We start from the raw sequence: 18,326 nt of genomic DNA, 5'->3' as shown, positions 1-18,326 counted from the left end.
TCCTCCTCCCCTCCTCCTCCTCCTCCCCTCCTTCTCCTCCTCCCCTCCTCCTCCTCCTCCCCTCCTCCTCCTCCTCCTCCTCCTCCTCCTCCTCCTCCTCTTCTTCTTCTTCTTCTTCTTCTTCTTCTTCTTCTTCTTCTTCTTCTTCTTCTTCTTCTTCTTCTTCTCTGCTATTTATTCAGCCATTAAGCTGATTGAATTGGGAATGAACTCCACATTACCTTTTTTTAAAAAAATTTAATCACTGTGAGATACAGTTACAAAGCTTTCATGTTCGAGATTCAGCCTTATAATGATTGAACACCCATCCCTCCACCAGTGCACAGTTTCCATCACCAGTGTTCCCATTATATCCCCCTCTCCCACTGTCACAGTCCTCACCCTGCCTCCATAGCAGGCAATTTATCCAATACTCTATCTCTACTTTTGGACGTTATGTTTTGCTCGAATTTTCCCACCAATTCAAACCTGTCTGCCAGAGGCAGATGCTAGATCATTTATTGTCCATTGCTCATTTTGAATGGATCATGTGTGCCATGGCTGCGTGCTTCTGGAATCCTAGATTGTAAGTGGTTGGGTTCCAGAGACGTTTCTGTAGGGCACTAATCCATTTTGGGACTCAATTGGGTGTCTCTGGACCAGGGCCATTGGTGCGCCAAGGTGGTGCCCAGAGGCACATTGTGGGTGTGACAGCCAAGACAACAAGTAGGTGGGGAGCTGGGGAGGGACAGCCCGACACCTCTGTTGCCATGCGGCATGGAGATTTAGTCCTAGATCCCAAATACCTGGGCCTTGCTTGTGGAAGTTCTTGGTTGCAGGGATTCCATCTGCAGCAGGCAGGGAGACTGCACCTGATCCATCTTGGGTGCCCCGGAAAATTAGCTCAGTATGGGACTTGGAGAGATCTCCAGCTCTGTGGTGTCTTTCAGGACTTGCTGCTGTGTCTCTGGCTTTTTATCTTTTTTTGAGATTTTTTTATGGGTCTCTGAGAAAACATAACTTCTGGGTTGGAGAGACAGTATAGCAGGTAGGGGGTTGTCTTACACATGTGGTCAGCCCCAGATTTGATTCTGGATGTCCCATAAGGTCACCTGAGCACCGCCAAAAGTAACCCCTAGTGCAGAGTCAGGAGTAACCCCTGAGCACCACAGGATGTGACCCATTCCCCACCATTAAAAAAGGAAACATATTAAAACTTCTTCTACAAAAGCTTTAGTCTTGTCTCTTTTAATTTTTAAGTATTTGTGTTATAATGTGTACAACATTTGTTGATAGTTTGCTAGTGTATATTCAAATATGCTCATGTTGGCTCCGGTGCCTCAGTTGAGCCTTTCCTTGTTACCTGAGATTGTGGGTGTGCTACTACTACTACATCTCTGAGTGTAATTCTCAACTTCAGATATGTGTGACCTACAGACCATGGGAAGAAGAAGAGCAAAAATTCTCTGTAAGGAGAATGTGACTATCAGAGGACCCAGCTGTCATCTCTCCACACCTAAAAACACTCCCAAGTAGCAGGTTCCAGAGAGATTAACAGAGTTAACCTGCAACAACTGTGGGGGGGGCGGGGTCAGTGAGAAGGAGGGTCTGGGAGGGTAGAAGGGACTATGCGGGTCTCTCCAGGTTACTTCAGGCCCTGCTGCCACTTTGTGGCCAAGTGTCTGTGCAGCTCTTTGATCATTTACTGAGTTGGGGGTAGTGAGAAAAACAGAAGATGATGCATCACTGTGTCCACTCAGAGTCTGAGTTATTTAAGTCAGAGCTAACAACTTATTTCTTGATGGACAATGTTATTTCCTGATTTTGGACAGGTCTTAGCAGCCAGTGTGAGGGAGTCTTCGTGGCGTGATTAGCAGGTGCTGTTTTGTGAGTAGGACTCACAGTGCCTCCTCCAGTGGATTCCACAGACGCTCCTCACATGAACACACCTCAGGGCTGTGGTGCAGAACAGGGAGTCCAAATTCTGCTGAGCATGTGCCAGTGCACATCGGGGGATGCAGGGTACAAGAAGAGGTCCCTCTTGGGAGGGCACTTACTGCGTTGGAACAGTGGGGAGTCATGTGAGCCTGGAAAATTCCCTGACTTGGAGAAATGACCTGACCAAGAGGGAGCATCTGGGAGAACAATGAGGAGCAGCCAGAGAGGAGTCTTAGAAGTGATTGAGCAGGGGAATCCCTCAAAGGAACAAGACATAGATCTAAGCTGACTAGAGAAGGCTTGGGAGGAGAATTAACCTAACGAGGAGGGGCTGCAGTAGGTGTGAGTCCCTTGAGAGGCCTCTACTGTGCCAGGTGAAATGAGGGTGGTTGGAAACCTACTTGAAACCCTGGTTAACCCTCTTGCATGCAGCCTGGTTGAGAGGGCTCTTGCTCCCTCTGTTGTGAGGAAAAGAGAAGCAGCTACTGCACAAACAGGCAGGTAGTGTTCTCTGTGTAACCTACAGGAGGTCATTTTGGTCTTGACTCTGTGGTACAGACACAGCTCTGCTAGGGAAGCATCAGCGTTGTCTGGGCCACACACAGTTCCTCATGCTGAAGCCTGAGAGCAACCAATTTGGAGTGCAGTGGCTGTCTGTATGTCTGTCTACCTTGAAGTGCTGTTTCAAAGTACCTGGACCACCCTCCTCAGTGCCTTGGTCCTGATCTTTCCTTCCTGACAACCAGGTGCCCTGTCCACAGGGCAGAACAGAGTCCCTTTGGGAATGCATCTTGTCACTTTTACTTTCAAACCGAGGAAGGAGCCAGAAAGCCGTAGACTTGGCTGTCCAGGAACAATTTTAGACAGCGCTTGTCCTGGATCTTGTGGACACCCAGAAACTCCCACCAGGTTCTGCTTCACCCTCCTGGGAGCCTCCTGCCTCTCAGACATGAGGGACCCCGCACACCCAGCCTTTGGGCCAGAAGCAGGGTTGGGGCTTTGAGCAGCTGACTACTAGTGGAAAGCCTGAACTTCCTGAACTTCCTCAAGCTGCTGCACTTCAGAATGCTTCTTAAGGGACTTTGAAGCAGGTATGTTGGCTTTGTGGACATTTGTCCTCAAAGTACAGTTGTCAAAGAGAAGTTAAGTGGTGACCATCTGGCTATGAGGTGAGGACAGAAAATGTAGGCTTTGAGGGGACTAGTTGTATGGCTCTAGAATGGTATAATTGGAAAAAGGATCAGGACTGACACAGTGAGTCTTTTTCATAATTTCATTATTGCCCTTACTGGGGTATAAGTGGCATATTCTGTGTAAGCCCTGATCTTAGTAAATGCAGTGAGTTTACAAATGTCAGTTCATTTGGAGGAGCAGATGCTGTCACCATTCCCATTTTGTGGGGGAAAAAACTGAGGCAGGAAATCTGTTATATGGCATCAGAGAGTGGAGGAGTCTGGGATTCTCAGCTTTCAGCCACCAGAACCTGTCCCTCCTGGAACTCTTGCCTGCTCCCCAGATTCCATTCCATGGGAAGGAAAGGAGGAAAAGGAATCATGTGTCAGCTGGGTGTGACCTGGCAGGTCCAGTTGAATGAAGGGTCATGTCCTGGGTCCCTCTGCAGGGTCAGGGGTGGGACTGAAATGCAGGTGAGTGGAACAAGCTAACAGGAGCATCGCTGTGAGGACAGTGTTGTCTGTGCCTAGGCTTCTCACATCAGGGGTATGAGAGTCACTAGCTGAGCTGGTCTGTCCCTCATGGTGAGGACCTGTTGGGGGCTTTTGTCCTGAGTCACAGGTGGTGTGTTACAATGGAGAGATGGAGGATGGTTTCCTACTGGGGCTCAAGTACTGACAAGAAGCCCTGGGTAGTGTGGGGAGCAGTGGGCATGCTGCTCAGGAGGGAAGGGAAGGAAAGGAAATGGGAAGGAGAGAGAAGGGAAGGGAATGCAAGGGAAAGCAAGGGAAAGGAAAGGAAGAGAAGTGGAAGGAAGGGGAGGGGAGTGCTGAGAGGGAAGGGAAGGGAAAGGAAGAGAAGGCAGGACAGCATTTTCTCGAGCTAACTGTGAGTCTCTGCAGTGGGGTGATCTCATAGCTGGGAGGGGTCTCAGCTGACATCAGGCTGTGTGGGACCCCCTGCCCTCACAGGGGAGCCAGGAGAGATGCTCTCTCATGAAGGGGTGTCCTAGCCCTGAGCCCTGCTCTCCTCCTGAGATCCAGAGCTCTGGAGACCCGGCCTTGCATGTTAGTCCTGGATGTTTCCTCCCTCTGTTTCTCTCCAGCCCCGAGGAGATGGAGCGTTGGTCTCCCTCAGCCCCCATGCTCTGCCCGCTGGCCTTCCTGCTTCTCCTGCAGCTGCCCACTGCAGGCTCCGTAGTTGAGTCTGTGCTGTGCTTCTGTGTCTCCCCTGGCTGCGCCCTGAGCTCCTGACCTTGTGCGGTGTCCTTGGCTCTAGAGATTACTCTGCTTTTCCAGCTGCTGTATCCACTTGAGAATTTCAGAGGAGTCAGTAAATTGTATAGTAAGGGGAGTGTGCCTGACAATTGTCCAGTGAGACATTTATGTTTAAACATCAGCTGTCAAAAAATAATTTTCTCCTCTGTCTTCCAGCCTTATTTGTATGTGAAGCAGTAATAAATCTTTCATTTCTTAATTCACAGATGCTGTGAATAAAAGGACAACAGAGCTATCCAATCTGCAACCGGGGACTGGGGAGGGGGAAGGTGCTGCAGTTCATGCATAGGAGCAGGCTGGGCAGGGGTGTGTGGAGGCCTCTGTGTTGAATAAGACTGGCAGTGAGGATTAGCGCTTTCTCAAGGGGTGGAGTACAGTTCCCTGGACCCTGGAACTATTCAGGGGCTGATAGTAGACTGGAACACAACTTTCTGACCTTTGCCTAAAAAGGAAATTTTCCGGGGTCTTTGTGTCATTATTTTCTGAAAAGTTGTGGTAGCCTGAATAAATTTGGGAACTTCTGGTGTAGATATAAAGATCAGACCAAAGATTTGGATGAGGCGGGGCAGAGCCTATGAGGGTTTCCATCGAAAGTGGGCTTCAACAGAGGGAACAGTCCATGCAAAGCTCTCCTGGTATCTAAGGACAGTGACTGGGGCAGAGTGAGCAGAGGGTGGTCACTGCAATGGGGTCTGTGGGCCATGTGGGAATGGCAGATCTATCACAAGGTTTGGAGTGGAGGTAGGACATGGTTAACTCAGGTGAAAAGGCTTTAGGTAGGGGGAGGGGAAAAGAGAGAGACAGAGAGATTCAGGGCTGCTCCTACAGAGTTATTCCAGGCCTCAGGAGACAAAGAGGCTCAGAAGGGGCAATAGGTTGGGAGATGGTCCTTGTTTAACAAGCAGTGTTTGGGCTCCTATGAGTGACAGAGTGAGGCAGGTGATTAATGAAATGATATCTAGCTCTAGTTATTTTTAACTTTTATTTTCAAAGAGTAGTTCACAGTACTTGATTACATTCAATATTTCAACACCAATCTCACCACCATTACACCTTCCCAACACCATTTTTTTAGTTTTTTCAACACTCAATTAGCTCTATTTTTTAGTAGATATAATTCCCCACAGGAGAAAGGTATGAACACAAATGACCAAGTTAGGAGTGGAAGTGGGACATTTCTGCTGTGTGGTCAGGGCGCCCACATTGACTGCAGGTGTGCCCTCTGCCCAGTTTTATTTCTATCTTTACATTCCTTTTACATTTTTAAAAACTTTTTGTTTCACATCCGGTGGTGCTCACGGTTTTTCCTGACTCTGTTCAAGGATCACTCCTGGCAGTGCAGGGAGAACCGTACAGGGTGCCAGGGATCAAACCAGAGACAGACACATGCAAGGTGAGCACACCTTAATCCTGACACTTTCTCTTTTCCATTCTTCCACCCTGACCTTTTTTTTTTTTGGTAGTATGTGCAATGCTCAGGAGCCATTCTTTGTGGTCCTTTGGGACCCTATGGAATTTGGGATTAAACCAGGTTTCCCACATATAAAGTGTGTGGATCAGACCTTTGAGCCATATCCTCAGCTTCAGTTTTCATTCTGTCCTTGGTTGGCCAGATTATAGCTGTGTTTCTCTGCAATGTGGTGCACTCTGCGTGCCACAACTACTTTCTTCATGTGCACACTTGGCCATGCCCAGACTTACTTATTCCATTGGGATTTGGGACCAAGTATTTTGTTTGCTTGCCTTTGTAGTGCTTCTGATGCAGGTGGAAGGCTGAAACTTACTGGATCTTCGACCCATGGAGCCCTGTATAAAGGCTGTACTGGGAAGGTGACTTAGGCAGGAATTTCTTTGCCATCATTTCTGGGTCACAAAGAGCAGACAGAAGATCTTACCAAGATTCAGAGTCGTGATTACTCAGTCTGCCAGCCTGGGCTCTTTTCATTAGGACCTGCTCCAGCTCTCCTGGCTCCTACTCTGGGTGTATCTCCTGCCCTGGGAGAGCAGTCCCCCAGCCTTTCACTCCTGTGTCTGTGTCCACAGAGGAGTTCCTGGTGATTGGATCCTTAGACCCTATTATAGCTGTGGTGGGAGGCGACATCACACTGCCCTGTCATGTGTCCCCGGCCATGAATGCTGAAAACATGGATCTGAGGTGGTTCCACTCCAGGTTCTTAGAAGCTGTATTTATTTACCAAAACCATCGGGTGGAGATGGAGGAGCAGTTGGTCCAGTACACGGGGCGGACCTCCCTGGAGACGAACCTCCTTTCCCAGGGGAAGGTAATATGAACATCCACAAGGTTCAGGTTTCGGATGCTGGAGGGTATACCTGATTCTTTAGGAAGGAAGGCTTCTCTAAAGAAGCTGGTTTGGAGTTGAAGGTGGTAGGTAGGTGACTTTATCTCTTTTCTAGAATCCTTGAAGGTGGATATTGAATGAAACCTCGGGGACCAGGGCAATTAGTCTCTTGTTTTAGAGACAAAGAAACTCATTCACTTATTTCATCCAGATACAGAACTCCTGTATGTCAGACCATGCTATGAATACCTGGAATAAGCCATTTTCCATGGCAAATATGCATTGTGAGTTTTGTATTCAAGAGGAAATAAATAAATAAGATAATATATCATTTGAGATAAGATTAAGAGGTAGTAACTTTTTCGAAAAGGAGCAGGTAGAATAGTGGAAGGAGATTAATTGGGGTAGGTGAGGGGGTAGTCTTTGGTATTATATAGAGGCTCAGTTTGCATCTTTTGATACTCAGAGCAAAAAAAAAGGAATGAAATAGGGATTTAATCAAGTGGATATGTGGGGGATGCGAGTATGAGCAGGGGGAGGACCCAGAGTGTTTGGGCACACAAGGAGGTCATCAGGGTTGTAAGAGTTAAAAGAGGTTCCTGGTAAGTGGAGCCCAAGAAGAGTTGACCTTTGCTACCTCTAGCATTTAGAAAAGCTTTTGGATGGTTGCTTGAGCAGCACCTGAGTTCAATGGACAAGTTTCCCAAGAGCTCTTGAGGAGGATGGACACGACATGAGTCAGCAGGGGAACATTGAGCGTGGGCACTGTGGTATCTGGATTGAACCTGGAACAAAATGCATGCTATACATGAGCTACAATCCTTTGAGCTCTGTTCTTGGTCCAGTTCTAAAATTTTGAATGAGAAGTATATGAGAGGAATCCCGATAATGGGGCTGAAGAAGATGCCCTGGAAGATATGTGAGGAAAATGGAGAATGAGGATGGAATCTGGAGGAAATTCCTTTTCCTGTTCTCTATAGTCCTTGGGCCTTCCCCCTGCACATCTAGGGAGAAGTGATCCTGCTTCAGTGTCTCTTAGCCCCTAATCAGGGCAGCTGCTTTCCGTGAGTGTGTGTGTGCGTGCCGCGCGCGCGTGTGTGTGTGGCTGGTGAGGGGGGAAGGTGGCCTCCCACACAGTGCACGAAGATGCAGCCTGGCTCCGGGGCTTGTGTGCATGCTCAGATCTAGCATCCTGGGCCCTCCCTCTCCCCCACAGGCTTGGATTCTGCCCCCCTGGTGCACATCACAGGACCCAAGGAGGACGGGGTCCGCGTGGTGTGCAGGGCAGAGGGCTGGTTTCCCAAGCCCGAGGTGCAGTGGCGAGACTCCAGCGGGGGGATGTTTCTGGCCTTCTCAGAGACCCAGGCTCAGGACACCGAGGGGCTATTCAGCGTGGAGGCAGCGCTGGTGGTGAGAGACAGCTCTATGGGGAACGTGACCTGCTCCATCCTCAACCCCATCCTGGGCCAGGAGAAGGCCATGGCCATTTTCATCTCAGGTGCCCTCTCCCGTGTGGGTTGGGGAGCTGGAGGGAGGGGCGGGCATTCCTTGGGGAGCTGGGCTGGGTTGTCCTGGCTGTGCCCTCATGAGGTCTTCTGGGGGCCACAGAGCCCTTCTTCCCCGAGGCGTCTCCGTGGACGCTGGTGTGTGTGTTGTGTGTGACCTTGCTGACATTCCTGGTCCTTGGCGTTGCCTATTACACCTGGAGAGAACGTTCCATAAAGGTGCAGGAGAGACAGCAACAAAAGAAGATGCACCCGGATAGGAAGAAGGATGAGCAGGCAAAGCAGGTGGCACTGAAGGCCATAGGTAAGCCAGTACAGGCCAAGGCTGGAGGTGTGCCAGTCAGTGCCCAAGGACTGTGGGTCAGAGTCCAGGGCTCCAACTCCAGAAGCTCAGAGCAGGTGTCCTAGGAGTCCCCAGAGGACTGTGGAGGTCCAAATTGGTGTGAAACTTTAGGATACAGAGGCTCTTTGGATAGATAAAACCATACTGAAAAATAAGGCACTGGGATGCATCTCATTACCTAAATTAAAGCATACTTACAGTCATAGTGATCAAAACAGTGTAGTACTGTAATAAAGAAGGACTCTCTGAGCAATGGGTCAGAATAGAGTATCTATGGACAAATCCCCATATACATGATTAGATGATTTTTTTTTACAAAAGATCTGAGAACAAGAAATGGAACAAAGACAGGCTTTGAAACAAATGGTGTTTGGGGGGCCTGGAACGACAGCACAGCAGGTAGGGCATTTGCCTACCCGAGTTTGATTACTTCGCCCCTCTCAGAGAGCCTGGCAAGCTACTGAGAGTATCTCGCCCGCATGGCAAAGCCTGGCAAGCTTCCCGTGACGTATTTGATATGCCAAACACAGTAACAAGTGTCACAATGGAGACGTTACTGGGCCCGCTCGACCAAATCGATGAACAATGGAAGAACAGTGACAGTGACAGGTGTTTGGGGAGATTAGAATAACCACATGTAAGAAATTAAAGTTGGGCTCGTATCTTAAGTCTTATACAAAAGGAGTGGATCAGAGTCTTAAGATCACAAATGAATCTATAAAGTGCATTGAGAAAATTATAGGCAGAAAATTCCAAGATATAGACCTCAAAGGAGGTTTAATACTATGATGCCATTGGCAAAAGCTACAGAATCAGAATAAAATCAGAAGAAACAAATGGGAGTATACTAAACTAAAAAGTTTCGTTATGCTACAAGGAACATGAGCTAAAATTAAAAGACAGCCGAGTGAGAGAAACTATTTGCACTCAACACTTCAGATATCCACAGTTGATATCCAAGATATATCCAAAGAGCAACCCAAATCAAAACAATCTAAAAGCCCCATCAGAAAATGGGGAGTAGAAATGAGCAGAAAATTCTCTGAGGAAGACCAACGAATGGTCAAAAGGCACATGAAAAAAGAATGCTCATCATCACTTACTATTAGGGAAATTCAATGAAGATGACAAAAGATATTGTATTACACTGGTAAGAACGGTACATATCAAAAACAATGGAATCAGTCTGAGTTAGCAGGGATGTGGTGAAAAAGAAACTCTCATTGCTGATGTAAATGTTGTCTGGTTGAACCCCTTTGGAAAAAGAGTTTAGAGGGTTCTCGGGAAACTTAAAATTGAGCTGCAATTCCACTTTTGGATATCTATCTCCAGCACAGAAAAATGTTCATTCAAAAGGACATATGTGCACCATTATTCATTGCAGCACTAAATACAATAGCTAAGATTTGGAATTAACCTAGATATCCAACAATAGATCAGTGGATCAGGAAGGTGTGGTATATATGTAATTTAATGGAAAAGTATGCAGAAGTATGCAATTATGAAATCATGCAACTCATGGGAACATGTGTGGAACTGGACGATACCATGTTAAATGATGTAAGACAGAGAAGAAAAAGAATAAACAAAGGATGACATCTCTTATATGTGGTAGTTAGAATTACTGGATGAGAGAATGTAAAGGCTTATAAGAGAATCCCTAGATCACCCTTAGGTCTAGAGTATGGGGAGAAGAAGCAGAGAGGAGGGGAGAAGGAGAAGACACAGATGAGAAGCAACGGGCTACAGGGATTAAGGAGATTCAGTATATTGATGGTGTTAAGGAATGATAGAGCTAAACATTCAAGCCACAGAGTCAGCAACAACAAAATCATGAGACCCTAACTTTTTTTTTTATTAGTGAAACACCATGAGGTACAGTTGTAGATTTACAAATTTTTGTGCTTGGGTTTCTATTATACAATGATCAAATACCTATCCCTCCACCAGTGCCCATTTTCCATCACCATGGATCCCAGTATCCCTCCCACACCCATCCCCCCCATCCCACCCTGCCTCTGTGGCAGGGCATTCCCTTTTGTTCTCTCTCTCCTTTGAGACCCTAACTTTAACAATGGAACTTAAACAGGTACTTGTCAAGAGGGCAGGCTGCAGTGAGAGATATGGGAGGGAACCTGGAAACACTAGTGGAGGAATGTTGACACTGATAGTGGGATCAGTACCAGAACACTGTATATCTAAAACTAAACTATGAAGAATTTTGTAAATCATGGTGGTTTAATAAAAAATAAATTAAAAAGGATATAGATATCCTTTTTTTGGTGGATTCTGCTGGCCCATTTTTTAAATAAGGGAACTCATGCTTTTATTTTTTATTTTCTTTCAGGTGAACTGCAGGCAAATTTAGGTGAGCTTTTTCTTTTATTTTAAATTTGTATTTAGAATTTTACCCTTAAGCTTTATATAAACACCGTGGTTTACAGAGTTGTTCATAATGATTTGTTACAAACATTCAATATTCCAACACCAATCCCACCACCATGACGCCTTCCCACCACCATGATTTCTAATTTTCCCAACCACCCCTTAAACCTGCCACTATAGCAGGTCTTCAATAATTTATTTAATATTGCTTGTTATAAATAAATTGCTAAATTTAATGTTTAAACAAAAATGTGTCCTTAGAAGAAAGCTAGTGAAGATTATTACATATCACTTTGGAGTCATTAAGCCCTCGTATAAGAGATTACTAAAATGTTACAGGTTAAACCTTCTGTGTTTATATTTTTTTAATTGAGATTGGTTGCCTTTGACATTACAACCCATTTAATCTGGTGTGCTATTCCCTCCTGGTTTATCAGTGTGTAGAGTTTAGATGTCGCATGGCCATGAATGTGGATGCATGCTCCAGGAGGTCGAATATTTTTACAGGAGTAAACTTTTTCTTTGCTGGGACCCGTGGTGGTGGAAAATGGGCACTGGTGGAGGGATGGGTATTTGATCATTGTATAATTGAAACCCAAGCACAAAAATTTGTAAGTCTACAACTGTACCTCATGGTGTCTCACTAATAAAAATTTTTTAAAAATAAAAAAAAAAACTTTTTCTTTGAGTAGTGACTTTGGGGTGCATGTGTGACTGCTGGGCCTTCTGTAAATACAGGGAGATGGGGGAGGTAGCCATTCTTGACTCTGTGAAAGCCTGGATATTTCAGTCACAAAACTCTGAGTTTTTCAGTGGATTAATTTCTAGATGAGTCTAATCTGAGCAGTGGAGTAGGGTCAGGAACAAGATGGAGACTGTGGAGTGTGGATGGTTTTGGCTGCCGGGTCTCTGTTTGGGTGGATCTGGAGCACACCTTCCCTCCCCATTCCCCTTCCAGGTTGTCCTCGATCACTCAGCCTTGTGCAGAGTCTGGAAAAATCTCTTGAATTTTGCTTTTCTTCAACTCCCTGAGTCCTGTTGATTGTAGGCCTCGTGGTTCTGAACTCCCCTGTTTCTGTTGCCTTTCAGGCCAAAGGAAGTCTGAGTATTTGGCTGGTGAGTGATGCTTCAGGTGTCCTGTGTCTTCTGTCTACCAGTCCCCAGGTGTTTTTGATGTGTGTCCTGGGGCAGGAATGGGCCCCTTTCCCTGAGGTGAAGCAGAATCTGCTTTGAGCCCCACCTGGCTCAAATGGTCTCTCAGATTCGAGCTGCTGTTTCACCCTGTAGTTAGTGATCTGGGTATCACAGAGACCTCTGTAGTCTCTTTCATCCTGGGTTTCTTTCCATACATTGCCGAGATTGTAGTCGTCAGGGCATCTAGTTCTTACTCTGCATCTAGAAACAGAAGTAGCTGTTCTGAAAGCATTGTAGAAGCCAGAAAACTAAATGAGAACTTTTAGTTTGGGCATGAGACTCTTGTCCCTGTCCCAAAAACATGACTTAGGGAAATTCTATTCCTTCTATCCTAAAAGTGCTGATTTTACAGTGATTGGAGCCATAGGAACTAGGTTGAGGAGGGTGGGAATGTGCTAGAATTACTCTCAATATGCTGAATAGTGATGTTTTTGGGGGGTTCGGGTGAGTTTTGGGCTGCTTCTGGTGGTGCACAGGATACCATTTGCCAGGAATCACCCAGAGGCAGCTGCATGCAAGGCAAACACCTTAACCCCTGTCCTTTTGCTCTGGTCCACTAGAATAGTGATATTTTAACTAAGAAAGTCTGAAAAAGACTATTTTGTCCCAGAGATCTCCAACAAGGTATCCTTCCCTGTCCTTAGTTATTCCCCTTCAAGTTATTTCTCAACTATTTTTGCTAGGAAAAAATGGTATAATTGCAACATTTTAAAATGAGCCATCGAATAATTTATATAATGTTCCTCAAAATATTTGAATATGTAGTATAGTTTATAACCCTCAGTGGGAAAAATGAGTGAAGATAGAAGAGGCATTTTTCAGGATCTTGAGACTCAGCAGCTAAGTGACTGCCAAGTCACACAGAAGCAGAGGGACAGCAGTGGGACTCAGCACCCTGTTGGGTGTACAGGGCAGGAGCTCCCTTCTCTCCAGTGCACCCCCTTCTGGTAGCAGAGATCAGAGATATTGTGACTGAGAGAACAGAGCAGGTGCTGGGCCAGAGGCTGGGTTTGGCAGGCTGATTTGACTGAGCTCTCTGTGTTCCCTTTCAGCCTGGAGAAAGGCCCAGCTGTACGCAGGTAGGTTCCCTGAGTGTCCTGTGGCTCCTTCCCAGCCTCACCCCTTCCCCTTCTCTACTCAAGGACCCCACAGCAGGAAGGAATTGTTGTCTCTGTTGTCCTTGTCATTTTTGTAGCCTCCATCTGAAGATTGCAGGGACACAGACCTGCCTCCTCTGACCCTTGTCTACTGCAGGTCAGGTTCGGGTGAGCAGCCCCCTTGGAAAGCTCCTTGTAGAGGTGCTTCCTGTGGAGGTGGAAACAGTGATAATGGAGGTCACTGCAGTGGACACTGCAGCAGGGTAGCTATATAGCTCAGGACTGCTGATTTCAGAAATCCTGTTTGCCTGCTCAGGATTTAGGTCTTGTTAATGGATAAATTATGGATTCTGAATCCTTTTTTTACTGAAAATAGAACCACTTTATCATCAATTTTGATTTTCTTTATTTTCCTCACCCTCCTCCCCCCCCCCCCCCCAATTCTCTGGAATATCGAGTCTCTGCTCCTTTAGGTCTGGTTCCTCATGCAAGTTGGGTTGATTCCTCTAAGTTGTCAAGAATTAATGCAATTTAGATTCTGTGTTTTGAATTTTGGGTTCAGAACCTCTGGGGAAGCTTGAGGCTACAGGACTTCATATAGGTTTTGCTTATTACGAAAGATCTGAAATCATTTGTCAAACTCTATGTGTATATGTATGACAGGAATATATGGAACTTTTTTTTTTTTTGCTTTTTTGGGTCACACCGGCGATGCACAGGGATTACTCCTGGCTCTGCACTCAGGGATTACTCCTGGAGGTGGTCAGGGGACCATATGGGATGCTGGGATCGAACCTGGATCGGCCATGTGCAAGGCAAACACCCTACCCACTGTGCTGTCACTCCAGCCCCTATATGGAACATTTTCAAAATCTCCCTCTGTCTCTCTGTTTCTCTCTTTCTCCAACTTTAGGAAAATTCTTTATCTGATTGACTGAACTGGTCCAGGTTAGTCAGTCAAATAAATGTGTGAAGACTGTGAAAAAAGAGACACGTAGAGTAGTTACCAGATTTGTAACAAGGGAAATTTGTTACCACAAGAAGTGTGGGGAGAAAAATCAGGAAAAAATGATGGGTGGGAAGAAGATGAGGACTTGAGGAGCAATGTAGTTAAGTGGAGTGTGTTTGAGATTCTGGGTGAATTGTGGTGGAAGATGAAAAAACAACTAATTAAAGCCAAGGTACTTTGAGAGGAAGAGAACTATTCTGAGGATATGATGCTTTCTAGGTCTTGTGGGTGGCCTGGTGGGTTACCCCTGCAGTGTTTGGGGGCCTCCAGGCCTATACCTGGTGATGCCTGAAGAACCATATGGTGCTGGGGATTGAACTGGGTTTCCATAGGTGAAGCATGCACTTTGATTCTTGTACTATTTCTCTGTCGCCTAACATGCATACATTTAAAAAATTATTTTTATTAATACTCTATGATTTACAAAGTTGTTCATAATAGTTTTTTCAGGTATACAATGTTCCAGGACTGGAGCGATAGTACAGCAGGTAGGGCATTTGCCTTGCACATGGCTGACCTGGGTTCAATTCCTCCACCCCTCTTGGAGAGCCTGGAAAGCTACTGAGAGTATCCTGCCGACACGGCAAAGCCTGGCAGATGTATTTGATATGCCAAAAACAATAACAACAAGTCTCACAATGGAGATGTTACTGGTGCCTAGTTGAACAACGGAGGACAATGCCGCAGTGCTACAATGTTCCAACACTAATCCTATCACCAGTGTCTTCTTCTCTCTACTAATGTTTCCAGGCTCCTTTATGCCTCCTCCTGACCCTCTGTCAGGCAAATAACAAATCTATTTCAAAACTTAAAGGATCAACAAATTGAATTATTAGAAAAAATCTGCAAAAGTTAATTTGCAATGATTGATTACTACATGCTTTTAACCTATTAAGAAATTAAAATCATTCAATTTAGTATAGTTCTTGTCTAATTTACATAAATAAATTTTCAACTGTGGTCACTAAAGTATGTTGCATTTTTTGGGTACTTGAATATTATTGTGGTAATCATCATGTCTTCCTATAATAAGTAAAACGGTTTTAAATTTTGTGATAATATATTTTATTTTATTTTTTTTGGCTGGAGCGATAGCACAGCGGGTAGGGTGTTCGCCTTACAAGCGGCCAACATGGCCGACCCGAGTTCGAGTCCTCCGCCCCTCTCGGAGAGCCCGGCAAGCTACCGAGAGTATTCGATATGCCAGACACAGTAACAACAAAGTCTCCAATGGAGACGTTACTGGGCCTGCTTGAGCAAATCGACGATCAACGGGAGGGCCTTTACCTTTACCTTACCTTTATATTTTATTTATTTTTTGCTTTTTGGGTCACACTTGGCAATGCACAGGGGTTACTCCTGGCTTTGCACTCAAGAATTACTCCTGGTGGTGCTCAAGGGACCATATGAGGTGCTGGGAATTGAACCAGGGTTGGCTGCATGCAAGGCAAACGCCCAACCCGCTGTAATATTGCCCCAGCCCCATTGTGATAATATATTTTACACTTTACATAGAACAGGTAGAATTGGGACTGGAGTGATGGTACAGTGGGTAGGGTGCTTGTTTGATTTTATTAAAATCTTTGTGTTGGTGTTCGTGGAGGAGGAATAGGTTCCATAAGGCTGTCTGGTGATTTCATTGGTTGCCTCAACTTGATCTCAGGGTGAAGTCCATGGTCTGGGTCATTTGTCAAAGGTTATATATGGTATTTGACTTCTGAAGGACACAAAACTTTCCATTTCCCTGTATGGCTGGGTTGCTCTCTGGTCTGTCTTTATGTTCCAGTACAACATTTGAATTTTTTTTCCTTTTTGTAAAAAACCATTCTATTCAAAACACTGGGATTTACAATACTGTTACTTATACTTTTTGTAACAGTATTGTACAAAAATTTATTTTTTGTACAATTATACTTTTTTTATGCAGACATCATTCCAGCAACACAGCCATAACTAGGGTATTAGGATGACCCCTTCCTTCCTCAGTGTACTAAAGGCCCCTCCCCATCACCCCTGCTCCCATGGAAGCTCAGTTTTCTACAGAGAAAATCTCCAGTTCTGATTTTTTTGACCATTCCCCCCCCTTATTATGTTATGTATCCCACATATGAAAGAGATCCTTTTAAAAGTTTGTGGAGGTGGTGACACATTATGTGTTTACACATAAATGAATAAAGCCAAACTCCTGAAATTCCACAAAATTGCAAATCAATGATAAGTTTTAAAAATATTCATTTTTCCCCCAAACCCTGTCTTTCTTTGGATTAGGTATATAAATTTTAAATATACTATGAATAATTCTGTGCTAACATATTTTAAAATTAGCAAGAACTAGGGGCTGGAGCAATAGCACAGCGGGTAGGGCGTTTGCCTTGCACGCAGCCAACATGACCGACACAGGTTCAATTCCCAGCACCCCATATGGTCCCCTGAGCACCGCCAGGGGCAATTCCTGAGTGCATGAGCCAGGAGTAACCCCTGAGCATGATTGGTGCTTCTATCTGCAGGGCCTGTTACTCTGGATCCAGGATCTGCCAGTCCTGGAATTGTCGTCTCTCACAAGAATACAAGTATCACCTTGAAGGATGCTATTTCAGCATCAGGAGACATACATAGCATCTTAGGCCTTGAGGGCATCACATCAGGGCGCTGTCGCTGGGAGGTGGAAATCAGGAATGGAGACAGAAGCGTTTGGGCTCTGGGGGTCTGTAGAGAAAATGTGAAAAGGACAGGCTAGTACTACGAGTCTCCACACAAGGGGTTCTGGGTTGTGGGGAATTCTGAAGCAGGATTTTATGCCTTTACTAGTATTCCTTTGACTCCTATGTCCCTTCGTCAGGTTCCCCACAGGCTGGGGGTTTTTCTGGATGCTGAGGAAGGGGATATCTCCTTCTATAACATGACTGATGGCTCCCACATTTTCTCCTTCTCTCAGGTTTCCCTCTCTGGCACCCTCTTTCCATACTTTATGATTTATTCAGGACATGTGTCCCTGTCCATTTGCTCCGTGGTGGGTGGGCCTGAGCTCCCTGAGCCCATTAAGAGTTTTTCTTTTTTTCAGGAGGAGCTTGTGAGCTCAAACTCTGGTGTTAATGGTGCTCCCCCAGGGCCCAAATCTCCATTACTCTGCTGAAACCCTGAGGTCATGTCCCCATTAGTGTCCCTCCCCTTGCTGGTGACTCTTCCTGAAATTGTAGACCCTATTCCAAAGACTTCTGACTGAGTCCTGTGTGACTGTTGTCTTGCTCTGCTACTCTGGATGAAGACAACTTTACGAGTGGAGATTTTTGTTTTCTTTTTGGGTCACACCCAGTGATGCTTAGGACTTACTCCTGGCTCTGCACTCAGGAATTACTCCTTGGGACCATTGGGATTCCAGGGATCGAACCCTACTTGACCATGTGCAAGACAAATGCCCTACCTAGTGTACTATCCTGAGATAATTATTTTAGTTAATGAAAATCACTTGATAACTTGACATCCCATTACTCATTGATTTGCTTGAGTGGGCTCCAGTAACGTCTCCATTTGTCCCCGTTGTATGCTAGTGTACCCTAATGGCGTCTGCTCGCTCTAGGAACACGAAGAGCCTCAAACCAATTGTTCAGGGTCTTGACAAAGAAATCTGACCATCTCATAGGTGGGTGGCCACGCAATCTTTTGACGTCCGTGGAATCCAGCTGGTAATGGCTCTAGTCCAGCAGTTGTCTCCAAATCGCATTACGTGTCAAGCCCATTTGATTTTTGACGCCTTGGCAAATGAGACAGCATCCCTGATTCTCCATCATCGTTGGAGGTCGGAACTCCTGATTCTTTCTCTCACTTTAGTGAAACATGATACTCCAAGCATAGCTCTTTTGATTCCTCTTTGGGAGACCTGAATCACGTTCTCATCCTGTTCTCTGAGGCATATGTCAATGCAGGAAGAATGGTGGAATCGAAGAGATGTGCCTGGAGTCGGAAGTTCTTTGTCCTCTTAAGTATTTCTTAGACACTCTGAAGGCGTTCCAAGCTGCTCTCTTCCTCCCGCGCAACTCAGGTGCCAGGTCATTCAGGTTGAATTCTCGACCTAGGTACACATAACTGTTACATTCAGAGATGGTCATTTCGTTGAGAACAAATGGAA

General features: G+C 45.6%; 1 pseudogene; it reads left to right on the top strand.

Moving 5' to 3' along the window:
* Positions 1-5,068: 5,068 nt before the first annotated feature.
* Positions 5,069-17,333, top strand: LOC130036010 (butyrophilin subfamily 1 member A1-like; annotated as a pseudogene).
* The last annotated feature ends 993 nt before the right edge of the window (positions 17,334-18,326 follow it).

The sequence above is a fragment of the Sorex fumeus genome, unplaced genomic scaffold (assembly GCF_029834395.1).
Source record: "Sorex fumeus unplaced genomic scaffold, SorFum_2.1 ptg000063l, whole genome shotgun sequence".
Classification (NCBI taxonomy): domain Eukaryota; kingdom Metazoa; phylum Chordata; class Mammalia; order Eulipotyphla; family Soricidae; genus Sorex; species Sorex fumeus.
This window is presented reverse-complemented; position numbering and strand designations above follow the sequence as displayed.